The 27,227-nt window shown below is 42.1% G+C and overlaps 1 long non-coding RNA gene across 1 annotated transcript; it reads right to left on the reverse strand.

Moving 5' to 3' along the window:
• Positions 1–1,744: 1,744 nt before the first annotated feature.
• On the reverse strand, positions 1,745–26,842 carry LOC134346349 (uncharacterized). The gene is made up of 3 exons (XR_010017913.1): positions 26,781–26,842; positions 26,559–26,681; positions 1,745–2,343 (listed from the first exon to the last, which is right to left on the reverse strand). It is a non-coding gene; the product is annotated as an uncharacterized LOC134346349 (long non-coding RNA).
• Between the last annotated feature and the right edge of the window lie 385 nt (positions 26,843–27,227).

The following is a 27,227-nucleotide window of genomic DNA, read 5'->3' on the forward strand; positions in this document are numbered from 1 at the left end:
AATCCAATATTTTTGCTGCTAACATCAAAACAAAGCCAGTGGTTGCTGTAACCTCATTGCTTAGTTTAGAAATTTGCAACATAATCATGACTTGATCAATTGGCATCTGTACAAAAGGTTTGAAGAGCGGATTTGTATGAAGATTCAAACCTGATGTAATTCGATAATATTTACACTCATCCACAGTCATTATTGCTTTCTTATGTTGGAACTTCTGAATCTACAGGGGAAATCTGATTAGTGGGTGTCATAGACTGGAAGCTTCATCAGCATTTTCTCCACCTTCCCGGTGTAACTGTGGTCAGACTTGGGTAGCTTTCTCCGGTGCAGCGGAAGCTAAGGAAAGATCTGATGGAAGTTTGTAGGATTCTGAGAGACATGGATAGAGTGGAGTACCTTTTCCCCAGGGTTTGAATGTCTAGTACTGAGAGGCATTTGAGATGAGAGGGGTTAAGTTCAGAGGAGATGTTTGGGGCAAGTTTTTTTTCCTTGTACAGAGAATGGTGGATGCCTGGAATGTGCTGCCTGGTGATGGTGCAGGCAAGAATGACAGAGGCATTCACGAGGCCCTTAGATGGGTGCATGAATGTACAGGAACTGGATATTAGGTAGGCAGAAGCAATTTGTTTAGTTGGGCATTTGATCACATTTTATTTCATCCAGCACAACATTATGGACTGAAGGGCCTGTTCCTGTGCTGTAATGTTCTACGTTCTATGAAACCGTCTCTAAACAGGGTTCTCTGCCAATGTTTGACTGACAGAGCAGGAGGCAGCCTTAAGGAAGGTTCTCCTCTGCTTTGTTTTGACCTATTGCTTGTTACTATTCACAGTGTCTTATTTCAGTTAGCAACCCTGGCTGTAAATCATTGCCATGGTTGCAGTTGTTTACATTAAATGAAAGTAGACTAACCTAGTTTGTCGAAACAAGTTCAGCCAGACAGCCTTGAGTGTCAGTGACATATTTTTTTCTCCTTCTGGGCAAATGCTCCTCTTAAATCATTGGATGAATTCAACAGAACACAAGCTAGGCTAATCATATTGATAATATGATTGAAATTTTGAAAAAAGGATTAAGTTGTGAAAGGAATATGTCATCGGGTTATTGTGTGTGTGAGTGAATGGCCCATTTTATCTGCAATGTTTCTTTCTACTATTCAATTGTTGGTAAATCCTTCACAGGACCTTGCACAATTTGTCTTCTTTTGCACATTGGTTGTTTGTCAGTCTTTGTTTGTGTGTAGTTTTTCATTGCTTCTTTTATATTTCTTAGTTCTACCATGAATGCTTGCAAGAAAATGAATGTTATGGTCGTACGGTATTGTGCAAAAGTCTTAGGCACGTATGTGTATAACAAGGTGCTGAAGATTTTTACACAGTATTGTATCTTGGTTAAAACAGGAGGGTGGTTGGGAAACAGAATTAAGAGTATTTACCTTTGCATTAGCTCAAAGGTTAAAAAAAAGATTCATAGGTTCATGTATACAGTATACAACTGAGATTCTCCTTCTCCAGGTAGCCATGAAACAAGGAGAAAACACGGAAGTCAGTTCAAAGAGAATCTGCAAACTCACCCAGCCACATAACAAAGATCATCAACCTCTCAAGCCCCCCTTCCCCCGCAAAGAATACAACAAGAGCGTCGACCGCCCCGCTCCACCGCATGAAATGCAACAACATTGTCAGTCCCCGAACCCCCACACAAAAAACTTACATAAAAAGCAACAGGAACATTGACCTCCAAATCCCCCTCCACTCACACAAAAAATGAGAAAGAACAGGCGAAAACAGAGAATATAAGATCCAAATAAGTCTGAAAAAGTCATAGCCCATAGTTCAAATCCATAAACGCAGAACCTCGGTAACAAATTCCAACATTATCGAATGAGAGAGACACCACTCAAACGCAGACGCCTACCCACTGGGCACAGCGATAGGTGACACAGACTGCTTTTCTGGTAGGCGGGCAATCCCATCAGCGAATAGAAGACAGGTAGTCAGTGCTTGCCTTCCGCATTTGCCTCGATGTTTCAATCTTCCTCATCGTTTTAACCGGGGGATAATGGAAGCATTAATCGGCAAAATGGAGTTGAATATTGGCTCATGCTCCATCTCATAGATTCTTCGCCTCGAGGCTCGCGCTTGCTGCTTCCCGGAATCTCCTCGGAGGCAGCAAAGTACTGGATCACCCAATCGATCTCCAAACTGTAAATCACAGGCTCTAACAGTTCCAGAAACATATTCAAGATGAAAAAAAAAGATGTAATAGATGTCAAGTAAGCAGTTTTGTAGTCTATCCAAAAGATGTCAACTGAGGGAGTATTGTATGCAGGCACCAGCTTGTCTGAAATGCAATAGTATTAAGTGTTATTTGGTAACTGGAAAGACATAATATACAGTAATGTGCAAAAGTCTTAGGCACCCTAGCCATATATATGTGCTTAAGACTTTTGCCCAGTACTGTTTATGGTGATATGTGCGTACTTTGATAATAAATTTACTTTGAACTTTGACAAGGATCTACTGAGGGTGTATTCCAGCAAGCAATCCCCAGTGTGCACAGTGATTCAGAGTGCAGACTTCAAAACGTAAAAGAGAAAATGCTGGAATCTTTCAGCTGCTCGAGCAGCACCTGTGGAAAGGCAACATGATGGTTCACCCCCACTGCGGACGTTTTACATTCTCTCCCCGAATGTCTAGGTTTCATGGAACATACACCAACAGAGGAATAGATCGTTAGGCCCACAATGTCCGTGCTGACCACGATGCCAAATTAAACAGCCATGCGTCTCTTGCTTGTGAGCTGAGAAATAGATACACAGTGCAGTTCAACACATGGCCAAGGAGCTGGTGCAGGAGGTGGTGGGGCGGGGGGTGGGGATCATGCTTATGGATCACTGGGCTCTCGTCCAGGGACTGTACAAACAAAATGCTTTGGACCTGTACTGGAGGAAAACCAATATCCTTGCTAATGCTACTCTGGAGGGGCTTAAGCTACAGTGGCAGGGTGTTGGAAACCACAGCAGCCGGGTAACAAGGTTATGGGGAGGAAGATTGTATGGCAAGTAGGGTTGGCAAGGGGTGGTCTGATAAGCAGGGTGCCTGACTGGCTGAAATGCTGAAATTTCAGTACCAGGAATATTATGGATGAGGGGATTGAATTTAGAGCCTGGATCAATACAATGTTGTTGCCATTACAGAGACCTGGCTGCACAAGGGACAAGACTGGCAGCTCAGTGTTCTGGGGTATTGATGTTACAGATGTGATAGAGTCGGGGAGGAAGTAAAAGAGGTGAAGGATTTGCACTACTGGTAAGGTAGAATGTCACAGCATTATTCAGAGAGAGCTCATGCATAGAGACCCACAGGTGGAGCTCCAAAATAAGAAAGATACAATTACACTGATGGGATTATACTTTGGGCCCTCAACAGCCACCTAGAGGTGGAGGAACAGATATGGAAAAACACAAGGACGATAGCATTGTCACGTTGGTGGACTTTGAGTTCTCCAGTATTGATTGAAACTTCCTTAATACAAGAAGATTAAATGGGGTGGGATTTCTTCAGTGCATTCAAGAGGGGCTCTTGAAACCGTTTGGGGAGAGTTCAACTCAAGGAGAAAACATGCTGGACCTGGTTTTGAGGAAAGAGCCTGGCCAGTTTACCGACCCGGTGGTGCATGAATACCTTGGAAGTAATGAACACAATTCATTATGGTTTAAGATTCTTATAAGTAAGGATAAAATTAGATTTTACAGTAAGTTATTAAATTGGGAAAGCGCAAATTACGACAGGATGAAACAGTAGCTAAGGGGATTTGATGCCTTCTCTACTATCTTCATGTGTCTTCGTCTTCCACCAGTTCCACCACTGAGATTGTTCTTCGTCTTGACATACTGTACCTCTGTCAAATCTCCTCTCAGTCTCTGGTGTGCCAGAGAAAACAATTTAAGTTTGTTTAACCCTTTCAATGTAGCTAATGCATGATAATCAAGGCAATGTCCTGTTGAACCTCTTCTGCACCCTCTCCAAAGCCTCCACAACTTTCAAGTAAGGGGGCAACTAGAACTGTACACCATCCACTGGGATGTTCTGGTTTCCTCCCATATGCTGGTAGGTTAATTGGCTGCTGTGTACCTTGGTGTAGGTGGCTGGAAGTAGGCTCAGGTGTGAGAGGGTATATTACAGGAAAATGAAGGGGAATGGGATTGACGGGATTACCTGTTGGGAGATGGTATGGATCCCAAAATGGCCTCCTCCTACATCGTAAAGTAAGGGAAACTGAGTGAACCTTTTGAGCTGAAGACCGTTCATTAGAATTGGAAAAGTGAAAGCAGGTTAGCTTTATGTTACAGAAAATGTGCTGCAGGCATGAATCTGACAAACTGAGCAATCCAGATAGGTTGAGGTCAGGCTGCCATAGTGACAAGCTGTTTATGAAGCCAACTGGTCGATAAGTTAACAAGGGCAGTTAAACAGGGAAATCTAATAAACGGACTTGTAAAGCCGCCACATCTCTTCTTCCAAATACTATTTGTTAATTTACATCTTAGAACAAATTGCTTTTCTCGCTTTTCCAATTGTGACAAAGGTCGGTCTTTGACTTGAAACATTAACTCAGCTCCTCTTTCACTGAATGCAGCCTGACTTCAGTGCTTCTAGCATGTTTGGTTGTATTTCAGATTCACAGCGTTTGCTTTCTTTCATCAACCTTCTGCTGAAGGAACTCGATGGGTCAAGCTGCTTTTGTGTGGGGAAAGGAATTGTCAATACCTTACGTCAGGACAATCATTTCCCCAGCAGATGCTGTCTGACTCACTGAGTACCTCCAGTAAGCTATTCGATGATTCAGTGTCCAGAATCTGCAGCCTCCTGAGTCTCAGCATTTTCTTAGCTTTATTTTAATAACAAGAATTTGCAAATTACCTGCTGATCTCCTAGTTATTTAGTAACCAGCTAGAACCAGTAAACTAAAGTTAACGTCAGCTGACTCTGAAGCAGCAGAGATGTAAACATATGGGTTCTGTTAAATCATTGGCTGTTTCAGCACAGTCGCCAGTAACTGCAAAATGGCAGGCCTACAGATTATGGACTTTGGACTGCAGGTTATAAACAGGAGTTTTCAATTTAAAAAATTACTTGCTTTTTCTGGTTTTGCCATTAGATTTCCTTAACCTTGAAATTTGTATTTGCAATAGCAAAGAAGTGGTAACAAATGGTACAACAAAGAACGTAGAACATAGGAAACCTACAGCACAATACAGGCCCTTCGGCCCACAAAGCTGTAACGAACATGTCTTTAGCTTAGAAATTATCTAGGGTTACCCATAGCCCTCTATTTTTCTGAGCTCCATGTACCTGTCCAGGAGTCTCTTAAAAGACCCTGTCGTATCCGCCTCTACCACTGATGCTGGCAGCTCATTCCACGCCCTCACCACTCTGCGTAAAAAACTTACCCCTGACATCTCTTCTGTACCTATTTCCAAGCACCTTAAAACTGTGCCCTCTATTACTAGCCATTTCAGCCCTGGGAAAAAGCCTCTGACTATCCACACGATCAATGCCTCTCATCATCTTACACACCTCTATCAGGTCACCTCTCATACTCCGTCGCTCCAAGGTAAAAAGGCCAAGCTCAATCAACCTGTTCTCATAAGGCATGTCTGCTGGTGTTCTAGTTAACTAGGAACTTTTATTTATCACACGTACATTGAAGCATACAGTGAAATGCATTGTTTGTGCTAACAACCGACATAACCTACGAGGGCAGCCTGCAAGTGTTGCCATATGTTCCAATACCAAAATAGTGTGCCCACAGTGTTTGGCAGGACAACATGCAGCCAACATACAACAAACATAGTAGTCATAGTCATAGTCATACTTTATTGATCCTGGGGGAAATTGATTAACAAACAAACAGACAATAACAACAAAACAAAACAAGCACCTTTCTGCAGACTCCGTTCTCTGACCTCTGACTTGGGGGCTTCCCTGGGTTTGCCAATCCCAGGCTTTGACCTTTGGGTTTTGACCTCTGAACCTGGTGATCACAAAGCTCAAAACCCCAATCTCTGGGCTTCAACTTTCGGACCCATGTTTCGACCCCAGCACTCGCCGGTCACAGCCCTCAATCCCAGGACCTGTTGACGTTAGGGCTTCGACTTCCAGATTCGCTGACCACTGTGATCTGTGAGCCAACTGTTGAGAAATCGTGACAGTTCAGCTGCTGGCTCACTGAGTACTGGTTCCTGTCCTCCTTTTGACACATTTGGCCCTGATTCCCATGCTCTTTTTAAAAGCTTACCACATCTGTTGGAAAATTATACTATTGTGTAACATCCAAAATACTGTTATGTTACAACATTAATTAGAAAAAAATCATCCAGCTCTGGAAAATCTGCAATGTCAGCACCACCAAAGGTCAGAGCATGGTGGGTTAAATGGTGGCTCAGTGAGGCAGACCCTTCTATCCATATCTTTTTCATCTTCAGCCCCCTCTTCTCCTCCCCAATCTTCTACCTGCCCTTACAAACACATACAAGGAATGATTGATAAGTTCATGGCCTAAGGTAGAAGGAGTCAATTTTAGAAAACCTAGCACATTTATTTTTCAGCATAGTCCCCTTCTACATTTACACACTTAGTTCAGCGGTCGTGGAGCATACGGATCTTGGACCTCCAGAAAATGTCCACAGCAGGGGTGATTGATAAGTTCGTGGCCTAAGGTAGAAGGAGATGAGTTATACAGCTCTCGTTACATGAACATGAAGTTCAACTCTTTGAGTGATTATGCAGGAAGTTTGGTTAATAACTCATCTCCTGCTACCTTAGGCCACGAACATATCAATCACCCCTGATGAGTTATTAACTTCAAACTTTCTGCATAATCACTCAAAGAGTTGAACTGCATGTGCATGTAACGAGAGCTGTATAACTCATCGCCTTCTACCTTAGGCCACGAACTTATCAATCACCCCTCGTAAGTTTGCTAATTCCAACATTTCAAACATGCTGAGGTAAATAGAAGCTGATGATCAAAGAGGTTTTTTTTTAGGAAACAAGCAGGTAAAAATGGGGCATTGCCTGTACATAAACCAAACACAATAAGTCATTTAAATAATTCAGGTCCTTTTTCTCCCCCATAATTATATACCGCACTTATGATTGAAAGTGATGTTTACTGTGTTCACTCCCTGAATTTGCATCCCAGCCTCAATATTGAGCTAATTTCATGTAGTTTTGTAAGTTTTTTGCAACAAAAATATTTGCAAAATTTGACATTATCTTGGGCAAAAGGCGGCTGAAACAATATAAAATTTAGGTCTGAAGAGTTGTGACCGTTTGTGAGCTACAAAAATATAAGTCACGATGATTAACTCAAATTTCACAGGCAATGACCCATTTACTTTCATCTTTTTACAAGAAGAAAGCTGCAGGGGGGTGGGGGAGGTGGCTACTTATATTCAAGCTTGTACTTTACACAGAACCTTACTCCGTACTTTGCTCCATAATTGCTGAAAAGAATGTTTACACTGCAAAGAAACCTTAACTCAGATCAATTATAAATGTAACTTTGCTGCCTATCATTAAAGCAGGGTGCACTCAAAGTTCACAAAGCTACTTACTAAATAAATAGAAAGTCTTGCATTTATATTTGGCCTATCAGAACGTACACTATCCCAAAGCTCTTCAGAGGTAATGAAGTACAGTCAGTGTCATAATCGTAGGACGATACACCCCAAAGAGAGCTTTAGGCCTATTGGACGTTGCTGGCTGTATGAAAGCAGTATTGAATGATTTAATGGGTATGAAAATTCTAGGAATATGTTAAAGCACTGTTGTCAATTATTTTTGATATCATGCAATTAGTTACCGCCAAAAAGTAGTCAAGTTCCTTTTGAAAACACAAAAGATTCTGCAGACACTGAAAATCCAGTGAAACACACTCAAAACGCTAGTGGATCATGGAAGCTGAGGTAGCATCTATAGAGGGGGATAAGGGCCGCTGAGAAGTCTTGGCCTGAAACGTTGACTTTTTATTTCTCTTCATAGAAGCAACTTGACTCACTAAATTCCTTTTGAATGCTATGTTTGAATTTGATTCCAACGTCATTTTGGGCAATTCATTCTAGACTATAATAACTGGCTGAGTGAAATCTTCAGCCTCATACCCCCCCGCCCCTTGTCCTTTTGATAGTTGCTTTTTCTTAATACAAATTCTCTTCATGTTCAAGTCTATTGTCATTCAACCGTACATATGTATACTGCCAAACAAACCAGTGTTCTTCTAGACCAAGGTGCATAACATAGTACATGTAACTCATATGCATAACACATAAAGCAACATTACCGCTAGTAAGTTAATGAATAATAAGATGCATACGTTAAAAAGTAAACAGTATAATGCTGCTGGTTCTTCAGGCATAATGAGACCGTATGATGAGATTAGTCCATAAGATCATAAGACATAGGAACAGAATTAGGCCATTCAGCCTATCGAGTCTGTCCTGCTATTCCATCATGGCTGATCCCAGATCCCACTCAACCCCATACACCTCCTTCTTGCCACATCATTTGATGCCCTGACCGATCAGGAAACAATCAGCTTCCGTCTTAAATATACGCACAGACTGGCCTCCACCCCAGTCTGTTGCAGAGCATTCCATAGATTCACTACTCTCTGGCTAAAACAGAAATCTTCTTACCCTTGTTCTAAAAGATCTCCCTTCAATTTTGAGGCTGTGCCTTCTAGTTCTGGATAGCCCCACCATAGGAAACATCCTCTCCAAATCCACCTCATCTCATCCTTTCAACATTCGGTAGGTTTTAATGGGATCCCCCCGCATTCTTCTAAATTCCAGTGAGTACAGGCCCAAAACTGCCAAACACTGCTCAACGTTAATCCCTTCATTCCTGGAATCATCCTCGTGACTCTCTCCAATGACAACATATCCTTTCTGAGATATGGGGCCCAGAACTGTTGACTGTACTCCAAGTGCAGCCTGACTAGAAACTTATAAAGGCACAGCATTATGACCTTGCTTTTATATTCATTCCCCTTGAAATAAACACAACTTTGCATTTGCCTTCTTTTTCCACAGACTGAACCTGTAAATTAACCTTCTGGGAGTCTTGCACAAGGACTCCAAAGTCCCTCTGCACCTCTGATGTTTGAACCTTCTCCCCATTTAAACTATTGTTCCTTTTACAAAGATGCATTGTCATACATTTCCCAACACTGTATTTCATCTGCCACTTTTTTGCGCATTCTTCCAATTTGTCTAAATCCTGCGGCAATCGCATTACTTTCCCTCCACCTTTCTTTGTATCATCTGCAAACTTTGCCACAAAGCCACCAATTCTATTATCTAAATCATTGACAAACAATGTAAAAGGTAGCAGTCCCAATACTGACCCCTGAGGAATGCCACTAGTCACCGGCAGCCAACCAGAAACAGCCCCTTTTATTCCCACTCACTGCCTCCAGCCTGAGAGCTACTCTGTTATCCACGCCAATATTTTTCCTGTAAGGCCATAGGATTTTATCTTGTAAAGAAGCCACATGACTGTCACCTTATCAAATGCCTTCTGAAAATCCAAGTAAATGACATCCACTGCCTCTCCTTTGTCCACCCTGCTTGTTTCTTCCTCGAAGAACTCTAACAGATTTGTCAGGCAAGATTTCCTTTTACAGAAACCATGACTTATTTTATCATTGGTCTCTAAGTACCCCAAAACCTCATCTTTAATAATGGACTCTGATACTTTTCCAACCACAGAGGTTAGGCTAACTGGCCTATAATTTCCGATTTTTTGCCTTCTTCCCTTCCTAATGGGTTTGCCTAGCACTTGAAGGGATATTGAAGGGTAAATTGAAGGGATTGAAGGCAGATAAATCCCCAGGGCCAGATGGTCTGCATCCTAGAGTGCTTAAGGAAGTAGCCCAAGAAATAGTGGATGCATTAGTGATAATTTTTCAAAACTCGTTAGATTCTGGACTAGTTCCTGAGGATTGGAGGGTGGCTAATGTAACTCCACTTTTTAAAAAAGGAGGGAGAGAGAAACCGGGGAATTATAGACCGGTTAGCCTAACGTCGGTGGTGGGGAAACTGCTGGAGTCAGTTATCAAGGATGTGATAACAGCACATTTGGAAAGCGGTGAAATGATCGGACAAAGTCAGCATGGATTTGTGAAAGGAAAATCATGTCTGACGAATCTCATAGAATTTTTTGAGGATGTAACTAGTAGAGTGGATAGGGGAGAACCAGTGGATGTGGTATATTTGGATTTTCAATAGGTTTTTGACAAGGTCCCACACAGGAGATTAGTGTGCAAACTTGAAGCACACAGTATTGTGGGTAAGGTATTGGTGTGGGTGGAGAATTGGTTAGCAGACAGGAAGCAAAGAGTGGGAATAAACGGGACCTTTTCAGAATGGCAGGCGGTGACTAGTGGGGTACCGCAAGGCTCAGTGCTGGGACCCCAGTTGTTTACAATATATATTAATGACTTGGATGAGGGAATTAAATGCAGCATCTCCAAGTTTGCGGATGACACGAAGCTGGGTGGCAGTGTTAGCAGTGAGGAGGATGCTAAGAGGATGCAGGGTGACTTGGATAGGTTGGGTGAGTGGGCAAATTCATGGCAGATGCAATTTAATGTGGATAAATGTGAAGTTATCCACTTTGGTGGCAAAAATAGGAAAACAGATTATTATCTGAATGGTGGCCGATTAGGAAAAGGGGAGGTGCAACGAGACCTGGGTGTCATTATACACCAGTCATTGAAAGTGGGCATGCAGTTACAGCAGGCTGTGAAAAAGGCGAATGGTATGCTGGCATTTATAGCGAGAGGATTCGAGTACAGGAGCAGGGAGGTACTACTGCAGTTGTACAAGGCCTTGGTGAGACCACACCTGGAGTATTGTGTGCAGTTTTGGTCCCCTAATCTGAGGAAAGACATCCTTGCCATAGAGGGAGTACAAAGAAGGTTCACCAGATTGATTCCTGGGATGGCAGGACTTTCATATAAAGAAAGACTGGATGAACTGGGCTTGTACTCGTTGGAATTTAGAAGATTGAGGGGGGGAATCTGATTGAAACGTATAAGATCCTAAAGGGATTGGACAGGCTAGATGCAGGAAGATTGTTCCCGATGTTGGGGAAGTCCAGAACGAGGGGCCACAGTTTGAGGATAGAGGGGAAGCCTTTTAGGACCGAGATTAGGAAAAACTTCTTCACACAGAGAGTGGTGAATCTGTGGAATTCTCTGCCACAGGAAACAGTTGAGGCTAGTTCATTGGCTATATTTAAGAGGGAGTTAGATATGGCCCTTGTGGCTACGGGGGTCAGGGGGTATGGAGGGAAGGCTGGGGCGGGGTTCTGAGTTGGAGGATCAGCCATGATCATAATAAATGGCGGTGCAGGCTCGAAGGGCCGAATGGCCTACTCCTGCACCTATTTTCTATGTTTCTATGTTTCTATGTTTTTTCCTTTGAAATAGCAATGGCACTCATTCCTACTCCCTGACACTTATGGACCTCTCGCACAATAAGGGCCCTCCATATGCAGCTCCCCTGATAAATATCTCTAATGGGTGGAAGACAGACCCTCTCAGCAGTCCTCACAGTCCTTTGTAGGGACTTGCAGTCAGATGCCTTGCTCTTCCTGACCAGACGGTGATGCAGCTGGTCAGGCCGCTCCAAATGGCATTCCTGTCAAAATTGATTAAAATGTGGAGGGGGGAGGCCAGTGGAAGTAGTTTTACTCTATCAAAACCTTGTGGAATTTTGATTTGCTCTAAATGTTGGCTTAACTTTCTCTGAAGTTCCTCATCCCTTCTAACATTCTAGGATTGTGCACTCTCCAAAATTTTAACATCTCCCCTTAATAGCAGTGCTCACAGTATTCCTGCTGATACTTAACCAGTGATCATGTTATATGGAGTAAACTTGTTTTCCTGTTCTGTATTTCAGCACAAAGTTAAATATCCCAACTGATTTATTTTCCTCAGATAAAATTCTCTTAACAACTTGTTCTGCTAATTTCTAAAAGCTTTGTACTCGAGCCCCAGGAGCCTTTAAAATGTACTATTTAGAAGAAAACTGATTCTGAATATGTATGTTTTGATCATATCTTTAACCAGATGGATTGTGGGGCAATTGCATGCAAGTTACTCACAGGAAACACCTGTAACCCTGCGTAATAGCTTACTGTGTAGAATGTAGAGATCTGGATGTGTCTCTTGTGAAATATCGTGATTTATAAACCTCTTCACACGGTCATACCTTCTGGCTTCAGACAATAGATGGCACAAGTACTGTGGTTTAGTTGTCAGCTATGGCTTAGTAAATAGCGTTCTTGTATCTGAGCCAAATGTTTCAAATTCCCTCCCGAGGCTCACTCAAATCTAATCCTCTGGTGCAATTCTGAGAGGGTGCCTTTTGGATAAAGCAAGAACCCATCTACTCACTCAGAAAGATATGAAAGACATCATTTTAAAGTAGCGTTGGTGACTTTCTATCAAATTGCACTTTGGAAAAACATCCTCTGCATTCTTCACTGCCATACTTTTTATTCTTCAAATGTGACTAAATTTCAAAAGCGCACCAATGACTGTAAATCACAATTGGACACTTCAAATCCACTAAAAACATTCATAAGTTAATTTTCCTGTAATAACCACTATTACCTTGCTATCCAGTTACAAATTGGGGTTCTATAAACTCTGTGGCAACTTTGTTAGTTACACCTGTCCACCTGTTTGTTAATACAAATATCTAATCAGCCAATCATGTGGCAGCAGCTCAATGCATAAGGCACGTAGAGATGGTGAAGAGGTTTGTTGTTGTTCAGACCAGGCATTGGAATGGAGAAGAAATGTGATCAAGTGGCTTTGACTGTGGAATGATTGTTGGTGCCAGATTGGGGGGGGCGGTGTTTGAGTATCTCAGAATCTGTGTATTTCCTGGTATTCTCACCCACCAAAGCCTCCAAAGCTTACAGAGAATGGCGCGAAAAACAAAAAAAAAACCAGTGGCTAACAGTTCTGTGGGTGAAAGCACATTGCTAACGAGAGAGGCCAGTGGAGAACGATCAGATTGCTATAAGCTGACAGGAAGGTGACAGTAACATAAATATAAACTCACTACACCAGTGGTGTGTAGAAGAACATCTGAATGCCGAACATGTTGAACTTTGAAGTGGATGTGTTACAACAGCAGGAGACCATGAACATACACTCATTTTATTAGGTACAGGAGGCAGCTAGTAAAGTGGCCACTGACTGTATATACACACATGCAATATCTACATCAGCCACGCAACATTTACCTGCTGTGGTGTCACATTGTCCGGTAAAACCCCATTTTGTTTTCATCAGTAGGCTTGTTGCTCTGTTTCTGCCCCATCCGGTTAAATTAATCATAGCCTTGCTGCACTGTTTTTTGTTTGCCTTTCTTAAGTTGGATACGTCAGCCGCTGTTCACACATTGGGTTATTTTGCTAAGTATAAGAACAAGGCAGGAGCATGAAGCCCTGACATTCTATGGGCTACTGAGAAAGTTAATAAATTGAAGTCACACAGGTCACAGCTGTATGGTAAAATGCAAAGTCACAGAGTACATCACAAGAAAAAGAAAAATTAAAACTTTTTGTAAAGATTTTGATGTTCCTAAAGATTATCTTCACAAAAATTGTATCCAACTACACCAACATGCTAATTATTTAATGCTTCCTCAGGACTTTGACTGCTACAGAGCATATTGAGCCAAAAGATCACAGGCACAAAACTTATTTGTCGTTTGGAAAAGCTGTGGAAGCTGGAAATCTGAAACAAATGAAAAACAGAACATGCTAATAAAACTCGGCAAGTTGGGCAGCGTCTGTGGAAATGAAGAAAAATCGGCGTTTAGGGTCTGTGACCCTTCGTCAGAACTGGGAAAGAGAAATGCAAGTAGGAATTCTGTTAGGGAGCAATGTGTAGAGTAAAGAGAGTGTCTGTGACAAGAATAAATTTCTTATTTGTTGTCAATGTAAGCAGTGCTAGAAATGAGAAATTCATTCTGCAGAGCTTTGTTTTGTGGTAAAGAAAGCAAATTAAAACTATATTTATCTAGGACCTTTCAAATTCAAGCATTCAAGTACTCTACAGCAATTATGAACCACAAATACCAATGTGATAATATACAAGTATTTTTATTAGTGCAGAGGAATTGCATTTCGGTAGTTCCAACTAGAGTAGGTCTTACACAGTGAATAACGATACACTGAGGAGTGCTGTAGAACAAATAGATCTGGGAATACAGGTTCATAATTCAATGAAAGTGGTATCACAGATAGATAGGGTTGTAAAGAAAGCTTTTGGCACATTGGCCTTCATTAATCAAAGTATTGAGTACAAGAGATGGAATATTGTGTTGAAGTTGTATAAGACATTGGTAAGGCCTAATTTGGAGTATTGCGTGCAATTTTGGTCACCCACCTACAGGAAAAATGTAAATAAGGTTGAAAGAGGATTGAAAAAAATTATAGGGATGTTGCTGGGACTGGAGGACTGAGTTATGAAGAAAGGTTAAATAGGTTAGGACTTTATTCCTTGGAACATAAAAGATTGAGGGGAGATTTGATAGGGGTATACAAAATTATGAGGGGTATAGATAGGGTAAATACAAGCAGGCATTTCCAGTGTGGAATACAACTGGAGGTCATGGGTTAAGGTGAAAGGCGAAAAGTTTAAGGGGAACATGAGGGTAAACTTCTTCACTCAGAGGGTTGTGAGCATGTGGAACGAGCTGCCAGCATAAATGGTGCATGCATGCCTGATTTCAATGATTAAGAGAAGTCTGGATAGATGTATGGATAGTAGAGGTATGGAGGGCTATGGTCCAGCTGCAGGTCGATGGGAGGAGGCAGTTTAAATGGTTTGGCATGGACAAGATGGGCTGAAGGGCCTGTTTCAGTGTTGTAGTTTTTTATGATGCTATTACTGTAGTTTAATAATTTGTTCCCGACTAATTTTAGGAGTAATTTTAGAAATTTCACTTTTAAGGCCTCTAAAACATGTTTATTTATTTATTTTTTATTATCTGATTTTTTTTTTTGTATTTGCAATGTTTTTCTTTTTTGCCCACTGGCTCTTTGTCAGTCTTCGTGTGTAGTTTTTTTTCATTAATTTTATTGTATTTCTTTCTTCTACTGTGAAGACATGCAAGAAGATGAAATTCAGGGTAGTATATGGTGACATATATGTACTTTGATTATATTTACTTTGAACTTTTGGTATAACATCTTGCCTGAAAGACATCAAATGCCAAAGACAAGGTTAACATTCTAGTCCAGTGCCAGAGATTTTATTACTCAGAATGGAAAAACACACCTCAATACTGAATTTATGTGTTATGCTAGATCAGCAAGTGCGGAATCTGTGATAACCAATTTACAACCTGTCATACAGCTCTCTTGATTTTTGTTTTGGCTCAAGTCTTGATAGTGTCATAGAGTCAAAGAGCAACATAGCAGGGAAAGAGGCCGTTCAGACCAATTGCTCTATAATGACCAGAGTATCCTCCCTACTGGTCCCAGTTGTCCTCATTACCCTCCAAGCCCCTCCCCTCCCTCCAGGTATCTAATCAAGTGCCTCTTAAATGTTGCAAATGTACCTACCTCAGCCACTTCCTCTGGTAGCCCTCCAGGTACTCACTGCCCTTTTGTATAAGGAAGGTACCTCTCAGGTACCTTCCAAATCTCTCCCCTTTTCACTTAATATCTGTACCCTTTACTTTTAGACATACAAACCCTGGGGAAAAGACTATGACTGTCCACCTTTTCCATACTCCTCAAGATTTTATGGACTTCTGTGAGGTCACCCTCCAAGAGTAAAGATCCAGGGTGGCCAACTTCTTTCTATAACTATGGCTCTTTAGTACAGACAGCATCTTTGTAAATCATTTCTGCACCTTCTCCAGCTTGACAAAGTATTTCCTATAACAAACTGAGCAAAACTGTACACAATACTCCAAGTGTGGCCTCGCCAACAACTTACGTGACTGCAACATCATCAGGTCCTAAACGTGTTGCCCTGATGAATTTTATTTTATTTAGCGATACAGCTTCGGGCCACATTGCCCCAACAACTCTCGACAACCCCGATTTCAACCCCAGCCTTATCACATGACGATTTACAACAACCAGTCAACCTACCGGTACATCTTTGGACTGTAGGATATTGGAGCACCCGGGGAGAATCCGCATTCCATGGGGAGGACGTACAGAGAATACTTACAGAGGACACTGCAATTGAACTCTGAACTCCAGCGCCCTGGGCAGTAATAGCATCGCGCTAACTGCTGCACTATCATAGTTCAGCGGGGATTTGCCCGACTTAGTGTGCTCCAAGGCTGCAAATACTGTATTCCTAATGTGCAAATGGTCCAAGGCCTCACTACTTATTACCTTCATTTCTTTGCCATCTATGATTTTCTCCTAGGTAAACACTGAAGGCATATTGGCATTAAAACTTGATTATTTCCTGCACCTCCACATGCAGGCAACCCTGATGGTCTTTACGAAGACTTAGTTGCTCCCTAGTCACCCTTTTACTGTTAATATAACTGGAGAACTTCTCGGGATTATCTTTAACTCTGTCTGTCAAAATCTCACACCTGCTTTCTGATCTCTTGACTTCCCTCTTAAGCCAACTGCCAAAAATCAATGTATGCTTCCTTTGTTTTTTCCTAACCAGAGCCTCAATATCTCCCGTCAGTCAAGGTTTGAACTTGAACTTGGTATGTCTATCCTTCACCCTAACAGGAACATGATAAGACCCTTTTGAAAGCCTCCCACTTGCCAACTCTTCCTTTACTTCTAATTAGAATAACCTGCTGGGCCCCCGCTAGATCCTGCCTAACGCCATCAAAGTTGGTCCTTTTCCATTCAGGGCTTTAATCTGTGGAGCTGTTCTTTATCCATCATTATTTTACAACTAATAGAATTGTGGTCGCTGGTTCCCAAGTGCTCCCCAATTGCCTCCCCAAAAAGGAGGTTACTTGACTCTCCTTGTTCCCTACGAGATCACGTATTGCTCCTTCTTTAGTATGTTCCCCTATGCTTTCAATGCATTGCACAAAGTCCGCCTATTCAGGCCCTTTGCATTCTGGGTGGCCCAGTCAATACCAGGAAAACTGAAATCTCCCACTAGTACCACCCTACTTTCTCATTCAACTACCAAATGTGCAATTTCTCAACACGCTTGCTGACCATGGGTGGGGGGGGGGGAATCCATCCCCTTCTTACTTCTATGTTCTACTCAAATGGCATTATTAGATAACCCCTCAAGATTATCCCCTCTGAGCACTGCTGGTGTGTCCTCTCTTATCAAATAAGTAGCATTCACTCCACTTTTAATTGTTCCTCTTTCACACATAAAGCATCAGTATCCAGAAATATTGAGCTACCAGTCCTACCCTTCTCTGAGCATGTTTCTGTTATGGGCACAATATCCCAGAACCTGGAGGCAATCCACACCCTAAGCTCACCCACCTTAACTGTGAAGCTGTGTGCATTGAAATAGATGGATTTAAAGTGTGTTTCTACCTGCCCCTTCACTGTAAATATGGTGAATGTTGACCTTAATAACGAGCTCCAACATCGTCTTAAATGTGCTGGAACAGCTTTTGGAATTCTCTGAACAAGAGTCTTTCATGATCGTGACATCCGTACAGACACCAAAATGTTAGTGTACAAAGCAGTGGTGATCCCAACGCTCCTGTATGCATCAGAAACCTGGACAACATACCGACGACATCTGAAGGCACGTGAAAAGTTCCATCAACGCTGTCTTCGAAACATCTTAAATATCAGCTGGGAAGATAGAAGAACCAACGTCAGTGTGCTAAGTGAAGCAAAAACAACAAGCATTGAAGCCTACGTCATCAAAAACCAACTAAGATGGAGCAGTCATGCTGTTCGGATGAAAGATGAATGTCTGCCGAAACAAATCTTCTACTCCCAGCTTAAAGAAGGCAAACATAAAAGAGGCGGACAACAGAAGAGATTCAAAGACGTCTTAAAAGCATGAAGAAATGTAACATCGACATCAACAATTGGGAACCCAATGCCAAGGACAGGAAACTCTGGCAAGCCGTCATCCGAGAAGGAACAGCAACTTTCGAAGCCAACAGATGTGCAGAATTAGAAGGAAAGGGAAGAAAATGGAAAGAGAGGCAGCAACAACCAAAGCCCGATCTGCCATCTGGAACTACCTGTCCCGAATGCAGAAGAACTATCAAATCCAAGATTCGACCCTTAAGCTACTTGAGAGCCCATAGGTAGATCAACAGAACGAAGACCACCATCCTCGACCTCGAGGGATAGCCACGACGATGACGGTGAAGCTGATCGCAGGTCTTACACACTGTGATTGCTGCATATAGTTCTGACTTGGTTCTCTCAAGTCCCACGTCCCTGTCAATCTCGTTCAAATCACCTTGGGGGCAAAATCTCCCCTTTAGGACATTGGCCCTCCTCTCGCTTTCTCTTATGCAGGATGCCTCTACCCTAAGAGAGATGCCAATGATCCAAGAACCTGGGCCCCTCACCTCTGCGCCAACTCCTCAGCCACACATTCTGTTTCTGGCTTATCTTTCTGTTCTTGGACTCACCAGTATGTGGCACCGGGAGTAATCTGGAGATCACTACCCCCGAGGTCCTGCATTTTAATTTCTTACCTAACTCCCTGTACTCATTCTACACACCCTCATCCCTTGAGTTGTTTGTACCAACAATCTCTGGCTGTTTGTGCTCCTGCTCGAGAACTTCCTGTAATTGTCCAGAGATGTCCTTGACTCTGGCAACCAAATATCCTGGCCTCAGAATCTCCTGTCTATCCCTCTCCTGCGAAATGAACTACAGACACAATAAAACTCATTTTAAATTACTGAGAAGAGAAGAGACTCACTTTGTCCTGTTTCAGATAATAGAGGGAATCAATGTTCTAAGTACCCAGGAGCCACAATTTATTTATAGTAAATGGACTCAAACCATGATCCTTTCCAGAAGCAATGTGGATTTCAGAAAGCTTCATCTGTTGGAAGGAGAATTCTTGGTTACTGTTGTTTGTTTATTCCTCTACAGCTGATTGAGGAACGTTGAAAACTAAAGTGAAACCACAAGGAAAATTAGGCATGGGAACTTCCTTGACTGGAGAGAAAAGGGAAATTACTTTATCCGTCCCAGTGCCAAAATAGATCTGGTTTGCAGGTCTGGGCTTTTTGCCCAGTTTAAGCCACTACATTCAGCCATTTCACACAGCATTTCCTTCCTTACTTTACTGTGCTTTCCCTGTGCATCCGCAGCCAACCTTTCATATTTGTATTCAAATCAAATCACACCGCAGCTTCACAAAATGTAAAGTACAGTTGCTGATTATATGAATCCTCAAAACAATGTCCTTCCCATTATGGAAAATAATGATTTTGTTCTTCTGTTTTATTATCTCACCCAGATCAAATTCCTTTCTTTTAAAGATAACTACAAATATGCAATGGGGCTGTAAAGTCATTTGTTACTGCTTTTAGACAATAATTTATTAAGTAGTTGACCTTCAAAAACCTGTAACAAGCTTGAGGTCTAGCTGTTTCTTACGACATAGAACACCAGTACAATACAGTCCCTCTAGCCTACAAACTGTAAGATAAATCTAGCCCTTCCCTCCCACATAGCCCTCCATTTTATTTCATCCACAAGCCTGTGTAAGTGTCTTTTAAATCTCCCTAATGCATCTGTCTTTATTGACGACTCGGCAGTATGTTCCATGCACCTACACTCTCTGTAAAAAATCTACCTCTGGCATCTCCCCTATACTTTCCTTCCTACTTATTTACTTGCTGCCCATTATGCTGCAGGCATTTAGGGCAGCCATGAAAGTCCTCCATCTCCGACAGTGTTCAGGGCTTCCTTCGTCATGTCAGTAGCTTCCTCTCGATTTTCACTCCGGGCAGTCGTGTAAGTCCCGAGTGGAGACCCAGAAATATTGCTGCACTCAGACGTAGAAGGATTTTTCATTGCTGTTTCCATAACAGTTTTGTTTTACCAGTCAGAGTTGTTAGCCCTGAGGTGAACCCCCGAACCTGGAGGACTGGTGGCCCACTCTTAGTTGGGCCTCTACCCTTTGACCTGTTTGGCATGGATGAACCTATCAAAAACCAAAGTATTAAGTCCTGACTCCAGTCAACATAGCTCTCTAGGTCACTAACACATGCTAACCAAAACAAGGTTGTAGTCATCTTGGTTGATACTTTCCTCTGCTGACGTAAAGTTATGTCTTCTCATATTGCTGCCCTGGGGAAAAGTCTCTGGCTGCCCACTCTATCTATGCCTCTTATCATTTTATACACCTCTGAATGTGTGATAAACTGCAACAATTTATATATACAGTATGTCTGCCTGTCAATATCCCACCATCATTATCTGCTGAAATAAATAAAAGAGCAAGGAGCTGGCTGGTGGCCCTAAAGCCCTTCATATGTTGAAGTTTTTTTTTAACCATAACATCAAAGGAAATGGGGCAGGTGATTTACACACAGCATGTCCCACAAATAGATGACGGCAGAAAATAATTAATAATAAAAGTCCTGGACACTTGGGAGCAGCCCTGAGTAGACCCTTGGACTATGTTAGTAATTGATGCAAACAACACATTTTCACTCCATGTTTCAAGGTACATGTGAGAAATAATCTTTTAATATTTAAATTACCACCATAAGACATAGGAGCAGAATTAGGCTATTCAGCCCATCGAGTCTGCTCCGCCATTTCATCACGGCTGATCACGGATCCTATTCAACCCCATACACCTGCCCTCTCACCGTATCCCTTGATGCCCCGACCAATCAGGAATCTATCAACTTTCACTTAGAACATACCCACGGACTTGACCTCCACCGCAATCTGTGGCTGAGCATTTCACAGATTCACCAATCTTTGTCTAAAAAGAAAATTCTCCTTCCTTCTCTTTTAAAAAGTTACCCCTCAATTTTGAGGCTGTGCCCTCTAGTTCTGGATACTCTCACCAGAGGCAACATCCTCCCCACATCCTGTCTAGTCCTTTCAACATTCAGTAGATTTCAATGGGATCCCCCTACATTCTTCTAAATTCCAGTGAGTACAGGCCCAAAGCCACCAAGCACTTCTCACATGTTAACCCCTTCATTGCCGGAATCATCCTCGTGAATCTCCTCTGGAGCAGAGCAGAAAGGAAACCACGCTTGATATGCAGCAACAGAATATGGGTTAATAGTGTCCCATCTAGATATAGCCCAAGCCCTTATGTCAAGAGGCAGTCGCAAAAGTGCATGATAAATAAGCTAGCCAGCAGCTGCAGAGATGTCAAAATAGGCTTTGGTCAGGCTCAGCACTTCACGAACAATTGAAATTAATCTTTGAGCTGCAGAAGTAAAGTCATTATGACTGATGCGACAACAAAGCAAAACAACTTGATTAGCTGATTAATTACTTGAATGTAATATCACTGGAATGAAAATAAGTATCCTAAAATTAAAAACATCTGAGTTTTGGCATTTTAATCGTCAAACTGGGCCAAGCTGTTTATGCTATTGCGCACATCTGGAGCTGACCGGTTAAGTTGAATATGTCTTTTGGAGAATGCAACCTATAACCACATGCCATTGTAATTGTTGTAGAAGCCTAATTACTTTTGCAGTGCTGGGGGCCTTTGTTACCTTTGGATAAAACAGAAGGAATATAACTGACCTTGGCTCAGCTCACCTTTGAGACTGCTACCATTGATTGATGGGGAGGAGAATCAGTCTTGGTTCCTCCCCTGATAACCGAGGAGATGAGGTTAAGGTTTGGGGTAATCAATGGTGCCATACATTAATGAAGTGTCTGCTGACACTTGTGGTCTCATCTGGCATTCAGTGAGTTGCTTGGAAGGAAATCCTGAGAGTTCCCAGGGCTTATGGAATCGGTAAACGCAGACTGAACCAGACAAGAAATCGTTGGTAATGATTACATCAGCAGTATCGTGTTTTTCAAAAACCATTGTCTTTCTCTTAATCTCAGCCGCTTTTTTGTGTGGGCTGTTTAATGTTTAATTCTGGACACTTTCTGGGCAGTTTTGAGCAACTGTGGACAGTGATGATTCTCAAAGAAGCTTGTAAAAGTGTTGGAAAAATAAAACCATAAATTATTTAAGAGATATCAAAGAATCTCAAGTGAATTTTTTATTATCTTGCTTCAATTTAGTATCAAAGATCTAAACTTTATCAACTGCACCTATATTTTTCAAAGGCTGGGATGGGATGTGCTTTTGAATTCTCTGCATTAGCCCAGTCCAAAGTATATTAACTATTGTGTAAACTGCATCAATCACATCAGGACTGTGAACTACTAAGTGAATTAGTTAACCAGGAATATTAAAGCTGAGATTTTTCACACAAATACATGAGGCATTAATATTTCTGATATATTAATGAAAACATTATTAACAGCATTGTAAAGTTAAGATTGCATAATATATTGGGAATGTATTATGAAAGATGTCATAATTTTGTGTTAGATGTATTCCATGTGCTTGCACCTTCTATCTGAAATTATATACAGCTTTGTAGAGTGTACATGAGACTGTAGCGATTTTTTTTCAAAGGAGGCTTTGAACACATGCTTGTACCTTTTTCTTTCTCCTGGCTAATCCCCTACAGTGACAGAGTTTGCAAAAAAAGCACCTGTTTTGGGAGTTTGATGTCAGGGATGTAAATGTTGTGCATTTCCTGAGAAGTCCATGCAGATAGAACTGCTTGTATTTTTTGAGGGCCCTGAAGTGTTAGGTGTATATGAAGATTACTGTTGTCCTGGAGACCATGAGTTTTGTGACAGGTCACAGGTCTTGATCTTCAGTTACCCATTTGACTAAAGACTGTGCTGATACATTGGTGCTGAATTTCTCCATCGATGTCTGCCTTCTCTAAGAGGTGGCCAACAAGATATGGGATGCAGTCTACTTCAACAGGGGTAACTGGTCATATGTTTGTGGCCAAACAAGAGCAAATCTGCAGATGCTGGAAATCTCAGCAACACACACAAAATGGAGAAACTCAGCAGGCCAGGCAGCATCTATGGAAAAGAGTACTGTCGATGTTTCAGGCCGAAACCCTTCGTCAGGACTGGAGAAAAAAAGATGAGTCAGAGTTAGAAGGTGGGGGGAGGGGAGGAAGGACACGAGGTGATGGGTGAAATTGGGAGGGGGAGGGGGAAGTAAAGAGCTGGGAAGTTGATTGGTGAAAGAGATACAGGGCACATGGTCGAAGAGTCAGCGGGCGGCAGAGATCACAGAGGGGTAGCAATGAGAGAAGGTTTTACAGAACTTCCATTGAAGGGGAAGATTTAAACTTCTTCAGGGTAGGCACCCCTAGAAGAGACTTCACAGTGTAGTAATGCAATGGCAAACAAGAGAAAATCTGCAGATGCAGGAGATCTAAGCTACACACGCAAAATGCTGGAGGAACTCAGCAGGCCAGGCAGCATCTATGGAAAAAAGTACAGTCGACGCTTTGGGCCAAGACCCTTCAGCAGAACTGGAGGTAAAAGTTGAGGAGTCAGAGTTAGAAGGTGGCATACCCTGACGAAGTTTAAATCTTCCCCTTCAATGGGAGTTCAGTCAAACCGCCTCTCATTACTACCCCTCTGTGATCTCTGCCATCCGCTGACTCTTCGACCATGTGCCCTGTGTTTCTTTCACCAATCAACTTCCCAGCTCTTTACTTCACCCCTCCCCACTCCCAGTTTCACCTATCACCTTCTGTTTCTTCCTCCCCTGAAGCACCTTCAATTACTCCAAAAGACTGAGGTTTGGTAAAAATACTGAAAGACTTTTATTCGCTGTACAATATGACCTCCACAGTGAGTGTCTGCCCCCGGACTGAGGGGGAGGGGCAAGGCGAACACCTTTATACAGGACTCTGAGGGAGGAGCCACAGGGGCAGTCAGCAGAGGGGTGTGTCCAGACAGGTAACCGAGTTACTACATATATACATGGTTTACCACATCCCCCCAACTTCTAAATCTGACTCCTCTTCTTTTTTTCTCCAGTCCCGGTGAAGGAACTCGGCCCGAAATGTCGACTGTACTCTTTTTCATGGATGCTGCCTGGCCTGCTGAGTTCCTCCAGCATTTTGTGTGTGTTGCTTTATTTGTGGCCGCTGTGCGATTTTACACGTTATTGTTGGAGGGCAGTTGGAAGCCATTCTTTGCCTTGTAGACTTTGAGTGTGGGGTCCACATTCCCTGATGCTTCAGTGATATCTGCAGTAAGTATCCAGTTGTATACAGCAACGATCTGAACACTGGCAAATAGTATTCTGAACCTACAGGTGTTTGTGAATAGGACAGAATGATTCTTTGGTTATCTGGGACACAGATTCACTCTGCGCAAAAACAAAAAAAACCTGATAATTTACTTATTATTTTTAGTTTTTTTTGTAGTTGCACAGTTTGTCTTCTTTTGCACAATGGTTGTTGTCTGTCTTTGTGTGTAGTTTTTCATTGATTCTATTGTGTTTCTTTGTATCTACTGTGAATGTCTCCAAGAAAATGAATCTGTGGGTCGTATATGGTGACATAGACGTACTGTGGTAATAAATTTACTTTGAACTCTGAAGAGGTTCTGCAGATGCTGGAGACCTTGATCAACAAACACAAAATTGGTGGAGAAACTCTCTCAGATGTTCTAGAATACAAAGCCTCATCCTGAGAATATACGCATCTGAGACAGAGGAACTGAGAGACGGTTCCTGAGTTCCTCCAGCATTTTGCATGTGTTCTCTCTGGGAAAGCCTGCAAAATTCTTGGTTTATTTTCTCGTAATCTTTTCTCATCCTAGTTTAGCTCTTCTCACATGTAAATTAACTCTACAATTGACAGCCTTGATTTAGCAATAGTCCTCTTGCCTCTGAGCTTGAAGGTTATGGAATCAATGCTCACTCCAGCTTGAACAGATGAGATAGGATGAGTGTGGTGGAGTGCCTGGGCAGTTTTGGATCAATGGAGGTACTGCTTTGAATAAATGGATTGGACCATATTCAGGGATTAATCTTTGGAACTGAATGACTATGCCACACCTTTGAGAACATACAAAGCTTTCCAAAATCTGAAGTCCTGGCTGGATGAACCAGGAGATTTGTAGTCTGCTGAGGAATAGATTTACGGTATTCATGACTGACAATCCAGAATTCTACAAGAAATCCAGTACAACATATTGAATGCCAATATGAGAGATGAAGGGCAACTCTGTGTGAAATTAGGGGCACAGGGTTTGCATGCCATTATGTCTAATAATATGAAACCTAATAACATAAGTGTGTAGTGATGCTTCATTACTGATCAGCTTAATACCTTTAATGCACACTTTGAAACGGAAAATAACTCTAAACCTGGTTCATTCTCTTGAAGGATATTCTGACCAGGTCAGAATATCCTTCAAGGGGGTAAACCCTTGCAAGGTGTCAGATCCCAATGGTATATCTGGCCGGGTACTGAAAGCCTGTGCCAACCAACAGGCTGGTTCAAGGACATCATCAACATCTCTCTGCTGTGGTTTGAGGTTCCTGACTGCTTTGAAAGGTTAATTCCCACCAGCAATTATACCAGTACCCAAGAAGAGCTGACTCAATCTCTATCACCCGGCATCTACTCTAATGGCATGCTTTGAGAGTTTGGTCCTGCCAAAGCAATGACTTACCAACCATCACAACAGGTCTACGGTGGATGCAATATCACTGGCTCGGCACTCTGCTTTGGAGCACCTGGACAACTGCAAGACGTACCTCAGGGTACTAGTTATTAATTACAGCTCAGCATTCAGCACCAGCATCCCCTTGGCATCAATCAACAAGCTTCAAAACCCCTCAGCCTGAAATGTGAACGGTTCACTCCCCTCCATTGATGCTGCCTGATTTGCTGGGTTAATCCAGCATCTTGAATGCCTTGCTCAAGGTTTCCAGCATCTGCAGAATCTCTTGTATTCAAAACCTGGCCGCCTGTACCTCTCTCTGCAACTATATCCTTGGCTTCCTTATTAGGAGACCACAGTCAGTGCAGATCAATAATAACATCTCTTCCTCGCTGACAATCAATGCTGGCACGCCTCAAGGTTGTGTGTTGAGCCCATTACTCTACTCTCTCCACGCTCATGGTTATGATATGAAGAACAACTCAAACACCATCTATAAATTTGCAGACCATTGGTTGGGTAAAATCTCAGATGTTGACAAGAAGCGTACAAGTGTGAGCTGGTATGCTGGTTTAGAGGTGTCGTAGAATAGGTTAAATGTCATGGTTGATGGTGTTAACCAGTCATTTATTTGTTTGTTCTGTGGAATCATAGTGTCAAAAATTGCTGTCTTGATGGCCTACAAAAAAGACTGAATGTACAGCTGCAGTAATTAATTAGAAGTAAAGACCTTTCAGAAATCCTGACCAAAACCTTTCCAAGACCTGTAAAGTGTATCATGATGCACTTCACAAATTAACGTTTAACTTTAATTACCTTAACCTGGCCGGTGGTGTAGTGGCGTCAGCGCTGGACTTCAAGGCGAATGGTCCCAGGTTCGAATCTGGCCGGTTCCTTGCTCGCTTTCCGTCCCTGCTGGGTTGTGTATCGAGCTAGCAACTTGGTGTCATAAAAAACAGTCAAATGCTACAGAAACAGAAAAAATGCTGCCCAATGCATCACAAAGCCTGAAAAAGAACAACAAGCAAATTTAGTTACCTTGCCAGTTTTCACAGAAGATGGCTCAGGGGTTAGAGCACTGGTCTTAACTTTCAGTTTCTGAAATAACTGTGGATAGAGACATTGTGGTAAAGGTCAAAGGCCCTTCATCAGGACTGGAATCAACCCTAAATGTTAACTCTGTTTCTCATTTCACAGATGATCCTTGATTTTTAACTTTTTAAACCTTTGAATTTTACACACAAGAGTTGCTACACACTTGTACCTTGATTTGAATGCCAAAGGCAATCTTTTCTGTGAGTTAGTTATTGATTTTTCCAGAGTGCCTGTGGCTTTATTAATGTATTTCCACCGGGAAACTGGTGAAACTTGAAGGGAAATGATGGAAACAGTTACTTTCAGATGCTTAAGCCGTTTCGTTTTGATCTGTAGCTGTTTTCTGCTGACATACTATCAAAGGCAGGAATATTCCATATGGAATTCCGG

The sequence above is a fragment of the Mobula hypostoma genome, chromosome 5, assembly GCF_963921235.1.
Source record: "Mobula hypostoma chromosome 5, sMobHyp1.1, whole genome shotgun sequence".
Classification (NCBI taxonomy): domain Eukaryota; kingdom Metazoa; phylum Chordata; class Chondrichthyes; order Myliobatiformes; family Myliobatidae; genus Mobula; species Mobula hypostoma.